General features: G+C 45.4%; 4 non-coding genes and 3 pseudogenes across 4 annotated transcripts; all 7 read right to left on the reverse strand.

The window, feature by feature from the left end:
* Positions 1-6165: 6165 nt before the first annotated feature.
* Positions 6166-6285, reverse strand: LOC125607640 (annotated as a pseudogene).
* Positions 6286-8160: 1875 nt separating this feature from the next.
* On the reverse strand, positions 8161-8279 carry LOC125607368. The gene has a single exon (XR_007338528.1). It is a non-coding gene; the product is annotated as a 5S ribosomal RNA (ribosomal RNA).
* Positions 8280-10604: 2325 nt separating this feature from the next.
* LOC125607615 lies at positions 10605-10723 on the reverse strand (annotated as a pseudogene).
* Positions 10724-11097: 374 nt separating this feature from the next.
* Positions 11098-11216, reverse strand: LOC125607492. Its single transcript, XR_007338651.1, has one exon. It is a non-coding gene; the product is annotated as a 5S ribosomal RNA (ribosomal RNA).
* Positions 11217-11596: 380 nt separating this feature from the next.
* On the reverse strand, positions 11597-11715 carry LOC125607617 (annotated as a pseudogene).
* A 329-nt stretch (positions 11716-12044) lies between these two features.
* Positions 12045-12163, reverse strand: LOC125607530. The gene has a single exon (XR_007338688.1). It is a non-coding gene; the product is annotated as a 5S ribosomal RNA (ribosomal RNA).
* A 266-nt stretch (positions 12164-12429) lies between these two features.
* Positions 12430-12548, reverse strand: LOC125607517. The gene has a single exon (XR_007338676.1). It is a non-coding gene; the product is annotated as a 5S ribosomal RNA (ribosomal RNA).
* Positions 12549-15700: the final 3152 nt, after the last annotated feature.

Below are 15700 nucleotides of genomic sequence, written 5' to 3' on the forward strand. Positions count from 1 at the left end.
CGCAGTATTGTGATCCTCCGATGATCATATTGACTCTGCGACGATTGTTATCGTTCCCCTTGTCGTCCGGTCTCCTACCGCGTTTATCCCCAGGTTGGTTTCGTTGATGGAATTTTTCAGCGGGCGGATTTCTGTCCGTCTTTGGAGGGCGATCAGAATCGAGGATGAGATCCTTGACGCTAGTTACTTCCGAGAGCTCTCCGGCGAGTAGCTTCGCGGCCAGTCTTGCTCCCAAGACTTTGCAGTTGGTCGTGGAGTGTCCTCGGGATTGGTGGAACTCGCAGAAGGTGTTTTCGTCATACCCTTGATTGCGAGTCCATGTGTTGCCCGTGGTCCGGCCTTGATCCGAATTGATCGCATAGTTATGCGCCCCTAGGAGATCTTCCCCCTCGTGATGGACGTACTTGTCGTTACGAGAGTTGTTCTTTTTTCCTTTTGGATCCACGTCTTTCGAGGATGGTCTTGCGATAAGACTTTAGTTTCTTCCTCGACTATGATGTAGTCCATCGCTTTGTGGAGGGCGTCCTGGATCGTTCGCGGTTTGTCGAGAGTTATCCACTTTCTGAATTTCGACTTGTACCAGAGCGTCTTTCTCAGCGCGTCGATGGCCACTTTGTCGCTTATCCCGCTGACCCTGGACATTATCAGCTTGAACCGACTGATAAACTCGCGGAGGGGTTCGTCTTCCCTCTGGGAGAGACTCCAGAGGTCAACATCGGAAGTTTCTCTGTCTATGAATACAGAGTACTGTTTGAGAAATTCCGATGCGAGCTATCGGAAACTCCCGATGGTGTTGCGACGAAGGCGTGCGAACCATTCGAGCACTGCTCCTTCAAGATTTTCGACGAACAGGCGGCAATAGCCGGCATCCTTTTCGCCGTCCTTCAGTATTGCTCTTCCTATCGCGATGTGGAAAGCCTGAAGGTGCGCTTTTGGGTCGGCCGTACCATCGTACTTCGGTACTTTGATTTTTCCCGGATCGGACACCCTCATATCCGAAATACGACTGGTAAAGGGGGTCTTTCGAGCTCCTTCCAGCAGTCGATCGATCTCGGGGGCAGCACTAGTAGCATGATGGATTTGAGACTTTACGGCTCTCACTTCTGCCGCAGTCTTGGTGATGTAGTCGCGAAGATCGCGGATATCCGATGTCTCGTCAGTAGATTTCCGAGCCTGTCGGCGTTTACTGCAAGTGAGCTCGGTTTGCCTTTCAGCCAGCTCCTCCTGCTCGTTCCAAAAGGCGATTTCTTCTTCTTCCGTCATTTGTTTTTCAAACGGGGAGCCTTCCCGAGCAGATCGGCTCCTGGTCCTTCTTGGATGTCTGTCGACATCCTCGTCGGTGTCGTTGGAGACATCGCTAGGATCCAGGTCAATGTGTTCGGCTTCGTTATCCTCCGAGTCCTTTGCAGGGGGCGGAAGACTTTCAGAGTTCCCCTTTTCGATGGGAGATTTATCGCTAGGGTTCCGGTTCCCGCGCGACTCCTGTTCTATCGAGTGGGGTGGCGAAGTCGAGCCTCTTCCCGCGGATTTTGGTGGTTCCGCGGGGACGAATTGCTTGGGTCCTTGTCGTTAAGGTTTCAACCTGTTTGGTCAAGGTATTCACGAGCTTATCCTGTTCTTCCGACCTTTTCTCATAGGTGGCGAACATTTTTTTTAAACTCCTCGAGCGTCGCGGCGTTGGCTTGTGTGTTGGCCGCGGATACGTCCGCTACTGGAGTGTGGAGATCGGTGCCGCTGCCTCCGTTAAGAGGAGTTTGCACGTTATCCGCGTCGTTAGTTGACATGTCTGATCGAGAGTTATGTGGCTTTTGCGGGTTAGATTGATCCGTACCCCCCTCCTTCTAGCGCCAAACTGTGGGAACCGAAATTTGCACTCTAATTTCCCAGAGGACCCGAATATCTGCTAATTACCACACGTCAAGCAATCAGAACACGAGAATAACAACGATAAAGTATAAGAAGTCGAAAAAGAGAGCAAAGAAGATCTTATTCCGAATTTGCGTATGAGCGTTTACAACAAGGTATAAGCCTGGGCTCGAGAGCTGTCGGCGAGATTTCTAGTTCTAGTAACCCTAAGACGGCTAAACCTAATTGAGTCGCAGCTCGAAATAACAAAAACGGAAAATTGCCTAAATTGCTCTAAGTGCAAAGTTTGCTCTGAAAAAGTTCTCCCCTATGCTCCTCGCCTAGGACTCCTTATATACTAGCTCCAAGGTCGGTTTACGCTTTTACTCTTCTGCCCTTAAGCCGTCATAGCATAAAAATGGAGATATTCCATTTTTCCCGATCTTCACAATTATCTTCAAAACTTCCGTATTTATCCGCGGAAACTTGACATTTATCCTTTCTTGTGGGCCAAGCGTAAACCATGCTGTGGTTTACGGGCTTTTGGTTAGGAAATCGTATGATGGGCCTCGAGTCGTGTTTTAGGTCCCTTTGGGCCGTCTTCCGACTCGACACGTTTACTACGAATTTTCCGCGGTTTCTAATCCGCAAAGTTTGATCGATGAATTAGAATAGCGGGAAACATGGACTGAGCTTGCTACGGTCTTCGGGAGATAGCATTCGAAGGTTTGACGGGAATGCAAGGATTGGTGTCGTATCGATGTTCGGAAAGGTTCAATCGCTACACAGCGACCGAACTTTGGCTCGAGCCCGGTCGCTTCGTAGCGACCGAGCGGGACGAGCGCCCGAGCTTTGCCGATCGCTCGGTCGCTACCTAGCGACCGAGCTTTGGCTCGAGCTCGGTCGCTACGTAGTTACCGAGCGGGACGAGCGCTCGGTCGCTACGTAGCGACCGAGCGGGACGATCGCTCGGTCGCTACGTAGCGACCGAGCTTGGTCGAGCTCGGTCGCTACGTAGCGACCAAGCGAAACGATCGCTCGGTCGCTACGTAGCGACCGAGCTTTGGCTCGAGCTCGGTCGCTACGTAGCGACCGAGCGGGACGAGCGCTCGGTCGCTATGTAGCGACCGAGCTTCGGCTCGGGTTTGGTGGCTGCATAGCGACCGGACGGCGTGTATGCGCGGTGACCGAGCTTGGTTTGTTCGGTTTGAATCTCAAAGGATACTTCTTCGTAAAAACTTCGTATTGGTTATTTTTTACGAAAATTACATCTTTCCTTTTACTATCTCTTTTGGAAATACGATCTCCGAGGATTTTCGGGTGGTAATTCCGACGTAACCGTTTTTGACCCCAACAACTAAACCCTTGCAACATCGTGAAACATCTTCAAGCCCGCAAACATTTCAAGCACGAAACGCGGCATACGAAAGAATAACAAATCTTCAGCATCGCGAGACGTCGCAGACGCCTGAAGATTCGTTCTTCGACGAAATTTCCTTCCTCGATAAAAACATTTTCTTGGAAGACCAGACAGTCATACGCACTAACATCTTCTCAAAACATATCCTTCGCGAAGACTCGAAACGGTATTTTTTACCATTAAGTTTGTTGCTGATCACAACAAACTCTCAACGTCCTAAACAGACTTGGCAATCTCGTAGAGATGACTCTCGTATATCCGACACAAGGATAATACCGCTATAAAAGAAATCCGAAATTTTGGTCCAGCACTTCCGATCTCCGGAGAGATGCTCGATTCCAACCATACAAGTCGTATAAGCCGAGAACCTATCGCGGACTTTAAATCGGTATGGAATCAGGATGAAACTGAAACGGGATACGTAAGTCGAATTAGTCATCGCACCCACTAAAACCAGGAGTAAACCTAGGTCTTGCCCTAAACCCAGCGCACTGGTCTCTAACATCTCTAGGCATAGTATCAAACACCCTGATACGAGATCCCAAAATTTGTCTCTTTGCCAATATTCGAGAATCTTCAGAAATCCCGCAAGTTTACACACTGCGGAAAACTATCGAAACAGATTACGGATATATCAGTTCACATAGAGTTAGATTACGAGATGACAACTCGTACTCTTCCTTCTACACCCATACAAAATGGCATCGGCAGAAACACTCCTGATAACCGCTACATAAAAACTAGACCGTAAAGGTCTCGCTGGAAAATTAGTCATAAGAACCTTAACTCCAAGACGAACTACGAAAGGCTTGATCCCTTCAACAAGGGTACGTAGGCAGCCGTCATAAGGCACAGCCCCAATCTTATCGCGTTCTACTTTTAGAAGAGCGAGAAGACCACTTTTCACTGACCTTTTCAACCATTAATTCCGCCTAACTCACCTTAGTTGCCTAACTTGCCAAGCCACTCGCTAGAACCTCACGCTAGAAGCTCATGGTTCTAACGAGCTGGGGGGCTAACTGTTGGGGTCAAAATCGGTCACGACGGAATCAATGTCTGAAAGTTAGTGAAAATAAGCATGAACGGTTTTACGAAAAGTAATCTTCGTAAGGATATCTTTACGAAGAGCCTTGCGGTAAAATCTTGTTCAAATCTCAATCGAACCACTAAATACCGATTGTCCGAAGGCAACGGACATCTATCCAAATCGGCCGCGGACAAGCTCGAGTATGGAAATCAGACCGCGGACAAGCCAAGCTCGATCGATACACGACGACCAAGCATGCACACAGCTCGGTCGCTACGTAGCGACCGAGCTCGAGCCAAGCTCGGTCGCTACGTAGCGACCGAGCGTCCGTTCCGCTCGGTCGCTACGTAGCGACCGAGCTCGAGCCAAGTTCGGTCGCTACGTAGCGACTGAGCGTCCGTCCCGCTTGGTCGCTACGTAGCGACCGAGCTCTTCCGAAACGTCGATACGACACCAGTCCATGCATTCTCGTCTATCCTTCGATGCTATATCCCGAAGACCGTAGCGAACTCAGTTCATGTTTTCCGCCATTCTAAATCATCGATCAAACTTTGCGGTAAAAACCGCGGAAAGTCCATTCTTTATCGAAAGAAGTCGCAATAAACGTTTCGAGTCGGAATACGGCTCAAAGGGGCCTAAGACACGACTCGAGGCCCATCTTACGATTTCTTAACCAAAAGCCCGTAAACCGTAGGACGGTTTACGCTTGGTTCGCAAGGGAAGATAAATCTCAAGTTTCTGCGGATAAATACAGAATTTTGAAGATAATAACGAAGATCGGAAAAAATGGAATATCTCCATTTTATGTTATGACGGCTTAAGGGCAGAAGAGTAAAAGCGTAAACCGACCTTGAAACTAGTATATAAGGAGTCCTACGCGAGAGGCATGGAAAAAGAGCTTTTTAGACTCGGAATTCTCTGCACTTAGAAACTTTAGGCTTTATTCTCGACAAGTTCGGTTTCTATGACTGGCACTCAATTACTAGACGAACTCGCCCAGGCAGTTCGATCTCTTGTCCAGCTCTATCAATTGAACTACGTTCGGCTTGATCCTCGAAAGGGGTACGTAGGCAGCCTTTAACAAGGTTCAGTCCAAAATCATCAAAAACCTTTTCTGTATCTTTTTTGTCTTTTGTTATTGAGCTGCGACTCAACTAGGTTTGAGCTTTTAGGCCGCCAGAACTAGGTAACTTGCTGACAGCCTTTGCGGGCAAAGCTTTTATGATCTCTTGTAATGATTGCAACGCTCTTACGCATACTCGAAATAAGATCTATTGTTTTCTATAAACTCGTTTGTTATCTTTTCACGATTTCCGCATATATTTGGTCACTTGTCGTTGGCTCTCGCAGAGATCTGGGACCTCTGGGAAATTAGGGTTTTCTTAGTTTCCTAATTTAAACGTAAATTGGAAGTGCGAATTTCGGTTCCCACACAAACCACGCTTAGCTGCAGAGTTCTGATGGGATCCAGTGCATTAGTGCTGGTATGATCGCACCCATCTGTACAAAACTCGCATTTCCGTATATTCATTGTTTCGACCAATCCAAGTGTAAGGCCGTGGGGCCCACATGATTCTCTTCCCGTTTTGTTTTGAGCGAAGAAGTGAGTCGAGGTTAATGGCGTTAAGAAAGCATCAAAAACAACCTGAGAATCCGTTTTCGATCTTTTTTAAGTGACGTAACTTTCTGCATCCTGTTTGAGGGTCAAAACGGCTGAATTTGAGCCCAAAAAATTGCACCGTCTATTCACCGCCCATTATGGTTTCGGGGGCTTTCCTAAATAGTGTTATGGGTGACGTAGTTCCTCACGGTTCAAAAGTTATGAGGTTTCCATGTTTAGACTCGCTTTAGGCTGAAAAAAATAAAAATAAAAAGGGTGCAACATGAGGACTTTCTTGGGAGGTCACTCATCCTGGTACTACTCTCGTCCAAGCACGCTTAGCTGCGGAGATGTGATGGGATCCAGTGCATTAGTGCTGGTATGATTGCACCCGTCAGTACAACACTCTCGTTTCTATATATCCTTTTCTCGGCCAATACAAGTGTAAGGCTGTGGGGCCCACATGATTTTCTGGCCGTTTTGTTTTGAACGAAAAAGTACGTCTAGGTTAATGGCGTTAAGAAAGCATCAAAAACACCCTGAGAAACTGCTTTCGATCTTTTTTACGTGCCGTAATTTTCTGCATCCCGTTTGAGGGTCAAAATGGCTGAATTTGAGCCCGAAAAATTGCACCGTCTATTTTGATACCACTCAAATTACCCTAAGAAGTGTTACTCTCATCAAAAGAGGTTCAGATGTAGTACTTAGGGATCGAATCCAGAAGGAACTAGGGAACAATTAAATCTAGTGTTTATTAATTCTAAGAGTTGTAAATGATTAAATGAAATAGCAATAGTAACAAGCGAAGTAAATAGTAAATGTAACTTGGTTGGAAATGATATTAGATGCAGGGCCACTATTCAGGTGCTGGATATTATAATACCTATAGATGCCTATTTGTTGCATGCATGATATGTTAGAGCTCAACCTCTTAACTCAGTGATCAGCTGTCGCATGTTTCACTGGTTAACAGGCTAGATCTCGTGTCTCAACGGTTAGTATGTCGACAACGAAAGAATGTCGATCGATGGTCCTATTGGGATGTCGACCGATACACCTTTGCCTACGTCGACCGATAGTCAGTTGATGACATAGATCGACGGGTTCTAGCCAGGCCTATGCGCGAGTATGATATGCCCTATTAAGATACTAAATTGGCGGTTAGCCCTCTCTAGCAGTCCTAATATGATAGATAGATGTCAGGATGGGATAACAAGGGTGCTTGAGTATGGGATAACAAGGGTGCTATTATAAAGTTCTAGTTAGCAAGGCTAAAACAAGCAATGAATACAAATCTATCATGAATATCACAACAAGGCAGATCTATAGTTTGGGGCTAATCCCACAAACCTATCTTAACCCTGGATCTAATAAATGAACTACTCAAGGATGGGATAACAAGGGTGCTTGAGTATGCAATCCTATGATCAAGTTCTAGTTAGCAAGGCTAAAACAAGCAATGAATACAAATCTATCATGAATATCACAACAACGCAGATCTATAGTTTGGGGCTAATCCCACAAACCTATCTGAACCCAGGATCTAATAAATGAACTACTCAGACATAGCAAAGCAATTCATAACAATGAAAAAATGGAAATTCATAGTATAGATGAAAAGAAATGGAAACAAGGAGTTCCAATCACAAGTGATCTTCTCTCCAAAACTCTCTCTTCTCTCTCAAAGTGAAACTGTAACCAAAAAGCTCTCCTGCCGTCAAAACACTTAGGCAGTATATAATCTACTAGGTTAAAAACACGTCAGGGCATTTTTGTAATTTGGCTTGGCCTTGGGTTTTAAGTCTGCGGGATCCAAAATGTCGCGTGTCCAATGTCTCGACATCGATCGATGGTACTTGTGTACATCGATCTATATTAATCTTCATCTGTCGAGGCATGTCTTGGTGTTGATCGACAGCACTGGATGCGCATCGATCGATTGTTCTTCCTCTCGTTGACCTCTATATGGTCAGCTCGGGTGAAATGTCCTTTAAGCTCCAAAATGCTCCAAAGTCATAGCTTTACTCCGAAATGCACCTGAACCTGAAAACATACCTAGAAGAGTAGAAAACATAGATATATATATAGTAAAACACTTATATACCATGGATGAAAACGGGTCAAATCCAAGGTATATCATATTCACCGCCCAATATGGTTTCTGGGGCTTTCCGAAATGGTGCTACGGGCGACGTAGTTTCTCACGGTTCAAAAGTTATGAGGTTTCCAAGTTTAGACTCGTTTTAGGCTGAAAAATAAAAATAAAAAGAGGTGCAACACGAGGACTTCCCGGGAGGTCACCCATCCTAGTACTACTCTCGCCCAAGCACGCTTAGCCGCGGAGTTCTGATGGGATCCGGTGCATTAGTGCTGGTATGATCGCACCGGTCAGTACAACACTCGCGTTTCCATATATCCTTTGTTTTGACCAATACAAGTGTAAGGCCGTGGGGCCCACATGATTTTCTGGCTGTTTTGTTTCGAGCGAAAAAGTGCGTCGAGGTTAATGGCGTTAAGAAAGCATCAAAAACACCCTGAGAAACTGCTTTCGATCTTTTTTATGTGCCGTAACTTTCTGCATCCCGTTTGAGGGTCAAAACAGCTGAATTTGAGCCCGAAAAATTGCAACGTCCATTCACCGCCCATTATGGTTTCGGGGTCTTTCCGAAATAGTGTTATCGGCGACGTAGTTCCTCATGGTTCAAAAGTTATGAGGTTTCCAAGTTTAGACTCGTTTTAGGCTGAAAAATAAATATAAAAAATAAAATGGGTGAAACATGAGGACTTCCCGGGAGGTCACCCATCCTAGTACTACTCTCGTCCAAGCACGCTTCGCTGCGAAGATGTGATGGGATCCAGTGCATTAGTGCTGTGGGAACCGAAATTCGCACTGTTGATTTCCGTTTAAATAAGGAAACTAGGAAAACCCTAATTTCCCAGAGGACCCGGATATCTGCTAATTACCACACGTCAAGCAATCAGAACACAAGAATAACAACGATAAAGTATAAGAAATCGAAAAAGAGAGCAAAGAAGATCTTATTCCGAATTTGCGTATGAGCGTTTACAACAAGGTATAAGCCTGGGCTCGAGAGCTGTCGGCGAGATTCCTAGTTCTAGCAACCCTAAGACGGTTAAACCTAATTGAGTCGCAGCTCGAAATAACAAAAACAAAAAATTACCTAAATTGCTCTAAGTGCTAAGTTTGCTCTGAAAAAGTTCTCCCCCCATGCTCCTCGCCTAGGACTTCTTATATACTAGCTCCAAGGTCGGTTTACGCTTTTACTCTTCTGCCCTTAAGCCGTCATAGCATAAAAATGGAGATATTCCATTTTTCCCGATCTTCACAATTATCTTCAAAACTTCCGTATTTATCCGCGGAAACTTGACATTTATCCTTCCTTGTGGACCAAGCGTAAACCGTGCTGTGGTTTACGGGCTTTTGGTTAAAAAATCGTAGGATGGGCCTCGAGTTGTGTTTTAGGTCCCTTTGGGCCGTCTTCTGACTCGACACGTTTACTACTATTTCTTTTGGTAAAGAACGAACTTTCCGCGGTTTCTAATCCGCGAAGTTTGATCGATGAGTTAGAATAGCGGAAAACATTGACTGAGCCTGCTACGTTCTTCGGGAGATAGCATTTGAAGGTTTGATGAGAATGCATGGACTGGTGTCGTATCAATGTTCGGAAGAGCTCGGTCGCTACGTAGCGACCGAACTATGGCTCGAGCCCGGTCGCTTACGTAGCGACCGAGCGGGACGAGCGCTCGGTTGCTACGTAGCGACCGAGCGGGACAAGCGCTCGGTTGCTACGTAGCGACCGAGCTTTGGCTTGAGCTCGGTTGCTACGTAGCGACCGGACAGCGTGTATGTGCGGTAGTTACGCAATGACCGAGCTTGGTTCATTTGCTTCGAATCTTCAAGGATACTTCTTCGTAAAAACTCCGTATTGGTTATTTTTTTACGAAAACTATATCTTTCTTTTTACTATCTCTTTTGGAAATTCGATCTCCGAGGATTTTCGGGTGACAATTCCGTCGTGACCGTTTTTGACCCCAACAGTTAGCCCCCCAGCCCGTTAGGACCGTGCATCGTAGGGTCCTAGCGTGCAGTTTGGCATGTTTGGCAAGTTAGGCGTGTTGGATGGAATCATTATCCGAAAGTCCGAGCTTGAATAGTAAATTCTCATGCCTATAAGAAAGGAGGTAACTTGTTCCATAATTTTTTCACTTTCTTGTCTTTCTCTAAGATCTTTCTTAAGAAAAACTTTCTTTCTTTCTCTCCATCTTTTTCCTCTATTTTCTCAAGAGAAGTGTAACCATGTCGAGCAAGAAAAAGATTGCGAAAAAAGGGTCTTCGTCCGCGAGTGCTTACGAAGAGCTCATTGTTCCAAAGATGGAGTTCGTGCCTCACTCGGTACATCCCGCTGAGAACGAGGCATGGTGGGTTGCTCATTATGGTTCGATGACCCCTCCCAAAGAGAAGTCGTTCCCGGTCCTGAACGATCTTTTTTACGTGCTGTAATTTTCTGCATCCCGTTTGAGGGTCAAAACGGCTGAATTTGAGCCCGAAAAATTGTGCCGTCTATTCACCGCCCATTAAGGTTTCTGGTGCTTTCCGAAATGGTTCTATGGGTGACGTAGTTCCTCACGGTTTAAAAGTTATGAGGTTTCCAAATTTATACTCGTTTTAGGCTGAAAATAAAAAATAAAAAGGGGTGCAACATGAGGACTTCCCGGGAGGTCACCCATCCTAGTACTACTCTCGCCCAACCACGCTTAGCTGCAGAGTTCTGATGGTATCCGGTGCATTAGTGCTAGTATGATAGCACCCGTCAGTACAACACTCGCGTTTCCATATATCCTTTGTTTCGGCCAATCCAGGTGTAAGGCCGTGGGGCCAACGTGATTTTCTGGCCGTATTGTTTTGAGCGAAAAAGTGCGTCGAGGTTAATGGCGTTAAGAAAGCATCAAAAACAACCTGAGAATCCGCTTTCGGTCTTTTTTAAGTGCCGTAACTTTCTGCATCCCGTTTGAGGGTCAAAACGGATGAATTTGAGCCCGAAAAATTGCACCGTCTATTCACCACCCAATGTGGTTTCTGGGGCTTTCCGAAATGGTGCTACGGTCGATGTAGTTCCTCATGGTTCAAAAGTTATGAGGTTTCCAAGTTTAGACTCGTTTTTGGCTGAAAAATAAAAATAAAAAGAGGTGCAACACGAGGACTTCCCGGGAGGTCACCCATCCTAGTACTACTCTCGCCCAAGCACGCTTAGCCGCAGAGTTCTGATGGGATCCACTGCATTAGTGCTGGTATGATCGCACCCGTCAGTACAACACTCGCGTTTCCATATATCGTTTGTTTTGACCAATACAAGTGTAAGGCTGTGGGGCCCACATGATTTTCTGGCCGTTTTGTTTCGAGCGAAAAAGTGCGTCGAGGTTAATGGCGTTAAGAAAGCATCAAAAACACCCTAAGAAACTGCTTTCGATCTTTTTTACGTGGCGTAACTTTCTGCATCCCGTTTAAGTGTCAAAACAGCTGAATTTGAGCCCGAAAAATTGCACCGTCCATTCACCGCCCATTATGGTTTCGGGGGCTTTCTGAAATGGTGTTATGGGCGACGTAGTTCCTCAAGGTTCAAAAGTTATGAGGTTTCCAAGTTTAGACTCGTTTTAAGATGAAAAATAAAAATAAAAAATAAAAGGGGTGCAACATGAGGACTTCCCGGGAGGTCACCCATCCTAGTACTACATTCGTCCAAGCACGCTTGACTGCGTAGTTCTGATGGGATCCGGTAGATTAGTACTGGTATGATCGCACCCGTGAGTACATCACTCGCGTTTCCATATATCCTTTGTTTCGGCCAATCCAAGTGTAACGCCGTGGGGCCCACATGATTTTCTGCCCATTTTGCTCCCAGCGAAATCCGCTTTCGATCCTTTTTACGTGCCGTAACTTTCTGCAGCCCGTTTGAGAGTTAAAACGGCTGAATTTGAGCCTAAAAAATTGCTCCGTCTATTCACCGCCCATTCTGGTTTTTGGGGCTTTCCGAAATGGTGCTATGGGAAACGTAGTTCCTCAAGGTTCAAAATTTATGAGGTTTCCAAGTCTAGACTCTTTTACTCTGAAAAATAAAAATAAAAAATAAAAAAGGGTGCAACACGAAGACTTCCCAGGATGTCACCCTTCCTAGTACTACTCTCGCCCAAGCATGCTTGACTGCGAAGTTCTGATGGGATCCAGTGCATTAGTGCTGGTATGATCGCACCCGTGAGTACATGATTTTCTGGCCGTTTTGTTTCCAGCGAAATACGCTTTCGATCCTTTTTATGTGCCATAATTTTCTGCAGCCCGTTTGAGGGTGAAAACGGCTGAATTTGAGCCCAATAATTGCGCCGTCTATTCACCGCCCATTATGGTTTATGGGGCTTTCCGAAATGGTGCTATGGGCGACATAGTTCCTTTCGGTTCAAAAGTTATGAGGTTTCCAAGTTTAGACTCGCTTTAGGCTGAAAAATAAAAATAAAAAATAAAAAGGGGTGCAACACGAGGACTTCCCGGGAGGTCACCCATCCTAGTCCTACTCTTGCCCAAGCACGCTTAGCTGCGGAGTTCTGATGGGATCCAGTGCATTTGTGCTGGTATGATCGTACCCGTCAGTACAACACTCTCGTTTCTATATATCCTTTTCTTGGCCAATCAAAGTGTAAGGCTGTGGGGCCCACATGATTTTCTGGCTGTTTTGTTTCGAACGAACTTTCTGCGGTTTTTATCGTAAAGTTTAATCGATGACTTCGAGTGATGAGAAACATGAAATGGTTCAGCTATGGTCTTCGGGTGATATCATTAAAGAGTAGACGGGAATGCATGGATTCCCGTCGTATCGACGTTTTGAAAAAGCCCGATTGCTTCGTAACAATCGAAACGTGCATTGCTCGGTCACTACGTAGTGACCAAGATAAGTTTGGAGCTCGGTCGCTTCATAGCGACCGTACCGTGCGCGTGCTCGGTCTCTACGTAGCGACCGAGCAGTACGCATGCTCGGTTGCTATGTAGCGACCGATCTTGACCAAGCTTGGCTCGAGCTCGTTCGCTACGTAGCGACCGAGCAGTACGCGTGCTAGGTCGCTAGATAGCGACCGAGCTTGGCTCGGGCTTAGCGACCGAGCAGTACGTGTGCTCGGTCGCTACGTAGCGACCGAGCTGTGTGCATGCTTGGTCGCCGCGTATCGATCGAGCTTGGCTTGTCTGCTGTCCGATTGCCATACTCGAGCTTGTCCATGGCCGATTTGGATACATGTCTGTTACCTTCGGACAATCAGTATTTAGTGGTTCGATTGAGATTTGAACAAGATTTTACTGCAAGGCTCTTCGTAACGATTTCTTTACGAAGATTACTTTTCGTAAAAAACGTCCATGTTGATTTTTACGGACTTTCAGACATTGATTCCGTCGTGACCGATTTTTACCCCAACATTTAGCCCCCCCCCCCAGCTCGTTAGAACCATGAGCTTCTAGCGTGAGGTTCTAGCGAGTGGCTTGGCAAGTTAGGCAAGTAAGGTGAGTTAAGCAGAATTAATGGTTGAAAAGGACCGTGGTAAGTGGTCTTCTCGCTGTTCTAAAAGTAGAACGCAATAAGATTGGGGCTGCGCCTTATGACGGCTGCCTACGTACCCTTGTTGAAGGGATCAAGCCTTTCGTAGTTCATCTTGGAGTTAAGGTTCTTATGACTAGGTTTCCAGCGAGACCTTTACGGTCTAGTTTATATGCAGAAGTTATCGGGCGTGTTGCTGCCGATGGCATTTTATATGGGCGTAGAGGGAATACTACGAGTTGTCATCTCGTAATCTAACTCTGTGTGAACTGCTATATCCGTGATCTGTTTCGAGAGTTTTCCGCAATGTATAAACTTGCGGGATTTCTGAAGATGCTCAAACATTGGCCAAGAGACAAATTTTGGGATCTCGTATCAGGGTGTTTGATACTATGCCTAGAGATGTTAGAGACCAGTGCGCTGGGTTTAGGGCAAGACCTAGGTCTAATCATGGTTCTAGGCGGTGCGATGACTATCGACTTACGTTTCCCGTATCGTTTTCGACCTGATTCCATCCCGCTTTAAAGTACGCGATATGTTCTCAGCTTACGTGACTTGTATGGTTGGAATCGAGCATCTCATCGAGGACAATTTTTAAGTCTCCCGAAAGTGCTGACCAAAATTTGGGATTTTTTTATATATAGCGCTATTACCCTTGTGTTGGGTGTCCGAGAGCTATCTCTATGAGAGGCCTAAGTATGTTTAGGACGTTAAGAGTTTGTTGTGATCAGCAACAAACTTATCTGTAGATATTACCGTTTTTGAGTCTTCCCGAAGGATATGTTTTGAGAAGATGTTAGTGCGTATGACTGTCTGGTCTTCCAAGAAGGTGTTTTTATCGAGGAAAGAAATTTTGCGAAGAATGAATCTTCAGGCGTCTGCGACGTCTCGCGATGCTGAAGATTTGTTATTTTTTCGTATGCCGCGGGTTTGAAGATGTTTCGCGGTGTTGCAAAGGTTTAGTCTTAGCCATGCGTTTGAGAACATTCTGGTTTGACTACAAATGTTCGCAGCCAAAATTGTTGTTCTTGTTTGGATGCTAATAATTTGATTTGCGATCAAGGAATTTGGACTGAGGTGTCGCGTAAATTTTTCCATGGGAAGAAGTGTTTTCCTTCATAGTGCTTTGTGAAGTGTTGGCCTTCCGAGATCTATTTAGTGCATTTTTGAGGATGTTTCGTATAGCTCTAGAAGCTTTGTTACGAATTTTTCCTTACATACCGTGTATTATGGGTAAAACGTTGCGGGCTTAAAGTTAATTGTGGAGCGTATCGAACTTGGTCAATTTTTGAAATGTTTAGATTTTCCGTTAACCGTTTGGTTGTTAGGACTGAGTTTCGCTACGAAGAATTTATCATATGATTTCCGACTGTGGGCTATACGATAATTATTCTCTTAATAGTCACACGACGTTTTTAGAAAAATCGTAGATTGCCGTTTAGCCGTTAAGTGATGGAGCGATGGTTTCTCAAATAGTTTGGCTTGGCCTGAAGGATGTGTTCACTCAGATAGCCAAGGATTTTGTAGGTCAAGGATTAGACCATTTTTAACATATAAGATCATGTTAGTTTACGATCGTCCTTAAAGGGGATGGCAAATATTGGTTTGGACCTTTAGTGGAAGGCATAATTGACCGAGGGCCAAAAAGCGCTTGTCGAGATTGATAGGCCAAGTTTGTCGGGGTTATCCGTGCTAATATGGCCGAGTGTCGTAGAAAACGATTCTCCGCTCTAGGTTTCAGTTATACGACAAATATTTCGTATAATGTGACCTATAGTCTTATCAAAATCGAGTTTTTTTTGTCTGAGGAAGACGAAGCCCAAGAGGTTTGCTACATAACCAGTGTGGAGTCAGCGGCGGGATGACTGCCTTCTCGGATGTGACCGAGGGAAAAGAAAGGCAGAAGCCAGCGAGCCGCATGGCTAAAAAAAAGAGATCTATTAGATCGTAATGCGAAGAGATAAAGTTTAGATTGATCATCGAAAATCAGATCTTAGAGGTTTGCGTTTGCTATACAAAACATACTTCCCCATAAAGCCTGTTATGTTAACTTTAGAAAGTTTCTTCGTAAGACTTGGTCTGATTGTACGAAGGATTTTTCGCGTAGGTAATGGGGACCGGTTTTACGAAGGTTGTAAATCGGTGATATGTATACATATGTCAAAGTAGCGTGTTTCTGTGAGTTTTACGAGACACATTTCTGCTGTGATTTT

The sequence above is a fragment of the Brassica napus genome, chromosome A3, assembly GCF_020379485.1.
Source record: "Brassica napus cultivar Da-Ae chromosome A3, Da-Ae, whole genome shotgun sequence".
In the NCBI taxonomy this organism is placed as follows: domain Eukaryota; kingdom Viridiplantae; phylum Streptophyta; class Magnoliopsida; order Brassicales; family Brassicaceae; genus Brassica; species Brassica napus.